Genomic DNA, 5,210 nt, shown 5'->3' with positions numbered 1-5,210 from the left:
CAAGTGCCTTCTTCGAAGAGCACCGGGGCCGCGCGCAGGTCATCGAGGAATGACTCGCAGTGTACGGCTGTCCTGGGTGCCGTCAACCAATCACTTGAGAATAGGCGCGCGCTGGAAGCTTGGAAATATGAGCTCGCAGGTGCTTTGTGCCGTCAGCAAACCATCCCAGAAGAGGCCCACCATGGAAGCGCGCACCGCAGCTTCGACCGACGGCCTGTGACTGGGGGCCTCCTTGGGACTGGAACCGACTTAGGATTGGTTCCCGCCCGGGGTTGGAATCGGCATTTGGATGGTTCTAGAAATCGGTTGGTTCCAGGTGAAACTGATAGGCTTTTTCGGGAATGGGGATAACGACAGCGATTGGATGTTAGCTCGGACAAGAGTGTTATAGGAAGAGGATTACCGATGCACGAGGACTGAATCGGTGACTGGGAATCTTGCGCTGAATGTAATTTTCGACGCCTTGTCTGGCGATCTCCGTTAACGTGCGTGGAGACGAAACGAAACACAAACCTGAGTGCCGCCTGCTGTTCTCTTTCTTGTTCTCGTTCTTTTTTATCTTTAGATTCACACAGCTTTCAGTTCGGCACTCGTGTCATTAACAGTGGCGTTTCTCTCAGCGGTTCTAATCCTTTTACCAGCTTGGTTATAGACGCTTCCTACAATCGCTCGCGTGTAACGCACAAGGCGTTCTTTTAAATACGGCAGAGTCAATTTGACGAGGAAAAACTAAACGAAACCGAGAGACGCTGTCATTCTCGACGCTAAATGTATTCGCGTATTCTTGCTATTTCCAGAGGCGGATTTGTACCAGTCATACGATTACCAGGGCTATCCGCAGCCAGAGGGGGAGACATACCTTGCCGACCCATCGAGTAAGTCATTTCTACGCTCGGTACACAAATGTCTAAAGCGAGAATTTTCCTCGCGAGCCACCCCCGGATTTTTCTGGTCGTGGCTGCTGTGCGGCTGCTGCTGCTGTCTTGCTCAATAGGTCACATAAACAAATTAACAATAACCTGCTAGATACTGACATCTATCCTCGGTCCCGCTGAAAAGCAATCCCGTGCTTCTAACCATTAGGCCACAGTGGCTCGCACACTTTCGCCGTGCCAATGCCAACTAGCTCTTTGAAGATGGTCGTCGCGTGTTGATTAAGACACTTTCCATGCTGTGACACATACCCGCAATGGGGCCTTGGCGAAGAAGCAGGGGGTAGATTTAGAATAATTCTGAAGGAACTAAGTAATGCATAAATGTGTAAGAGTCGCCACATGGCGTAGCACGGGTTCGCGAGAGCGCATGCGTGGGTGCCAGTTCACCGTCAGTCACTGGTGCAGGAAAGGAATGGGCAAATTTAACAACCTTTGAATAACTACTAAACACGAGTGTCGCTTCGCATAGCTTCCAAAAATGTGCGTTGGAGAGCATAATTTTTTCACAACATGACTTTTTAAAGTGGCTCTAGATTAAAACCCTAAAGGAGCAAATGCATTTAGACTCATAAATTATTCTTTCAAAAATTCTTTTTCTCAATTTCTCAATATAATCCTATTATTAGAAGAGAAAAAGGAAAGGAACAGTTAATTCTTGCCATTAGTCATGCCTTATTGTCGAATTAAAGTAATAGATTATATAGTACTCACAAGGCCTTCCCTTCTTAAACGTTTGTCAGCAAGAAATATAAGCCCTGACATAAGGCTCGTCGCTCTCCCCAAGCTATATATTGAAATGCCTCATGAGACTCTTCGTAAAACGAACATTGCTTCTTGGTTTATTTTTAACAAAGAATGTGTTTTGCTTCTCTGTCACTTGTCTCATGTCAGGCTTGTTCTTTTCTAGTGGCAGGCCTTTCAGATTTCACGGATTCGTCTACAAGTAAGCCCACGTCGTTCTTTTTACGCGGCAATCTATGCACCTTTAAGACCGTTTTCTTTATGAGAGGCAGTCGTTTACGGTGATGCAGCTTAATATGAGCGCGAAGCACGCCGCCAAGTTGTTCTCCAAAGCAAAGCTATTCGATGTGCACGTGACATTCTTCTCTACATTGAGGGCCCCGCTTTTCCTTACCTCTTACGCATACGTCCAGGCGTTATAACGCGGAAGGTAGTCACGTGGGAAGGAGCATCGCGACGTTTCGTCATTCCCTCAGGATCGCTTCGTCGTCTACTATGCTGCTCCACCGTGTCTGGCAACGAATAGCAATGCTCCAGACGACCGAACGAGCAGGAGCGAAGGTCAAAATGTCACGACGCTCCGCGCCCACGTGACACATACCCCCGTGTCGTGACGTCCTTACTCGTGCGCTTATCGAAAACCAAAACGAAAACTGTTTAAGGTAACAAATAGTATTATAGTAACTTGTTCAAGGAGCTACGACTCTGGTCAGTATATTTTCTTGGCTTTCAAGCTTTCGGACATTCAGTTAACGCGAAAAAAGAAGTCTCAGATTTAATCCTAGTATTCCTTTAATAGAAGTTTTAATAAAAGCTTTAGGACATTCAGTTAACGGGAAAAAAAAGTCGCAGATTTAATCCTAGTACTCCTTTAATAGAAGTTTAAAAAAGTAATAGAAGTTGTTTTGAACGTGAGGCCATTTTTTTTTCCTGAGTCGATCAGCAAGAACTCTGCGCGATAACTGATTTACTGATGCTTGTAAGCTTGGTCCTGGGAGAATAGCAGGTTTTGTTTCACAAAAGAAAGAGGATGACAGTCAACACAGCACTGCGGTATGCTAAGCGCTATAGGTGAAAGGCAAAATCGATGAATTCGACTGATAAGTTCTACACGCACAATCTGTTTTCGCAGCACGGGTTGCTAAAACGGATGGACAGACTACTCTACTTCAGAGAAGCAATTAACATTGCACATAGAATAAATACGTTGTCATCCTTAATTTGTTTCTTTGTATTTAGAAATGTCCCTCTGTTAACAGCACACGCTGCCTTGAAGAAAAAACAAACCTAGAACGTGTATTGCAGCTCTCCCGTAGCGAACCTGCTGCGTAAAGTTGAGGTCTGCATTATACAAGAGGCGACATTCAGAGACAGCCACGTTCGCTTATTTATTCCTAGCATACACTTTAGGCTAATTATTTCAACAATTGTGCCGCCTGAAAATGCTTAGTGAGAAAGTAGTTTGGAGCATTCGATAACTTGTTATGCAAATATCTTGTACCGTGTGCGGACGTGTGCGCATGAGCAGTAAAATATCCAGTGTCTTGTGTGATAATTTGCGCACAGTAAAATTTCAATTAGGTTTTGTGGCCTCACTGTCGACACTAATAACCGTAGCACTAACTCTTCATTTTGCTCTCAACAATACAAATTATTTTATTCTAGGCAAGACTACGTAAGTATATATCTACATTAGAATACGTTTTCGTTATAACATGTTCTTGCAGTACAAGAGCATAGGACCGGAAAAAAGAAAAGAAAAGAAAAGCGGGCGTTCTATGGTAGGAGTGTGCATCGTATTAATAGATTCATGAAATTTATTGCCTTTGAATAATTGTGGCTTTCCGGTTATAAAAGGAAGCTTTAGCTCGGGGTCGACTGCTTTTTCGCCGTTCAAATAGATGTCAAATGCAGGAAAACTCTAACTAGGCAACAGCTGGACCGACTTGAATAAAATTCGTTGAATTTCGAGACAGACGTAAACTTGGTCGAACCTAAAATTTTGACTTACGAGCTTATATTTTTTTCGAAAAAAGAATGCTACAAAGCGGCAAGATAAACACATTTGAAGCAAGTTCACCAATCTATACACACATTTGTACAAAAAATGCATGTCACAGTCCCGTAATTCTCTCTCTTAGAGAAACGAAAGCAGGCAAATTTATATCCGTACGTACAGTACAGGTGATATTGTTACTAGTAAGTATATTCCAGAGCGATGTATATATTGCATGAATTTTGTGCGCTTTAGACTACTCAATAGGTGCACTTTACAGAGCTGTGACATCGTTTACGGCCTCAACAACAAAAGGCTGCCTCCTTTTCAATATAAGACACTTCATAAAATTCTGTACATTCAATGCCGAACAAAGTGATTTTTCCCTTCTCGTGCATTTGAGGAAAACCTAAGCTGAGGCTTCCTCTTAAGTTCAGCCTTTTTCTTGATGGTTGGTCGAAAAAGCACACCCTACAAAGGGCCTACGGCAGTCTTGGCTATAGGAATTTCGAGACACCAAGTAAATGCCGCATTAAGATCTCGCTTGTTCGAATAACTATGCCACATGGAGGATGAGTGTTCGCACGAAAATAAAATAAATCCTATCGCAGGTACACTGCTGCTGGAACCTCCTATATATATATATATATATATACATAGTCAAGCTTTCATGAGCCGTTTCGATTAAATGCTACGGAAAGAGACACATGATGGAAACGACCGTGTTTTGGTCCCATATTATGCCCCTTCTGCTCCAATGAAAACACTGACTTGTGTGCGACGTGGATGCGGCGATTACTCGCAGGCTAATGCAACGTTTACCGAGTGGTGAAGGAAGCATCGACGAGAAGTGTATGTACAGATGAGTATGAAACATAGCCAATTATGTTGGATGTTTCAAAATCTCTGACGAAAACGTGATTGATCATTCACGCCCACCACGAAACCGCGGACCTCCGTGTAGCAGCTATTTGGGAGGCAGAGAGAGCGAAAAAGTCGGAGTTTTGCCCAAAATGCTGAACACCGATTGCGATATCAAATTATTAGGCTGGTATACCATGCAGGAATAGTAGTTTGATCGGCCATATGAACTGCTTAACGTTCGCTTACAAACTAAATAAACAAGCATGTTGCCATACGCGCACGAGCAAACAATAACACATCCCACTTAATGACCACGGACGCTCGCCTTCAGAACGCTAGCGTGAGCAAGTGCAATAGCTGCAGCGAGCGCATTCACCTGCGTGCTACCTCTCTCTTCAACACGAACAAAGCGGCGAGAACACAGCGCACAGGAAGCTATCAGCACTCGCACACTCCGTCGCCATCGCAGATGGCTTTCAACATAGGACCCACACGGCCGCTATCGGCGCGCCATACGCAGCTGCCGTCGAAGTAGAAGGCCCCCCCCCCCCCCTCTCCCGGTGTCTTGCACACGATGGACGACGGTGCGCAATGTAATCGCACTTGGACTTGATATGGAACACCACGGCGACGACGACGACGACGGAAATGCGCATGGAGTGTCCATGTAATTC

Source organism: Dermacentor andersoni, chromosome 7, assembly GCF_023375885.2.
Source record: "Dermacentor andersoni chromosome 7, qqDerAnde1_hic_scaffold, whole genome shotgun sequence".
NCBI classification, from domain to species: domain Eukaryota; kingdom Metazoa; phylum Arthropoda; class Arachnida; order Ixodida; family Ixodidae; genus Dermacentor; species Dermacentor andersoni.
The sequence above is the reverse complement of the archived record's forward strand: the minus strand, read 5'-3'. Positions refer to the sequence as shown.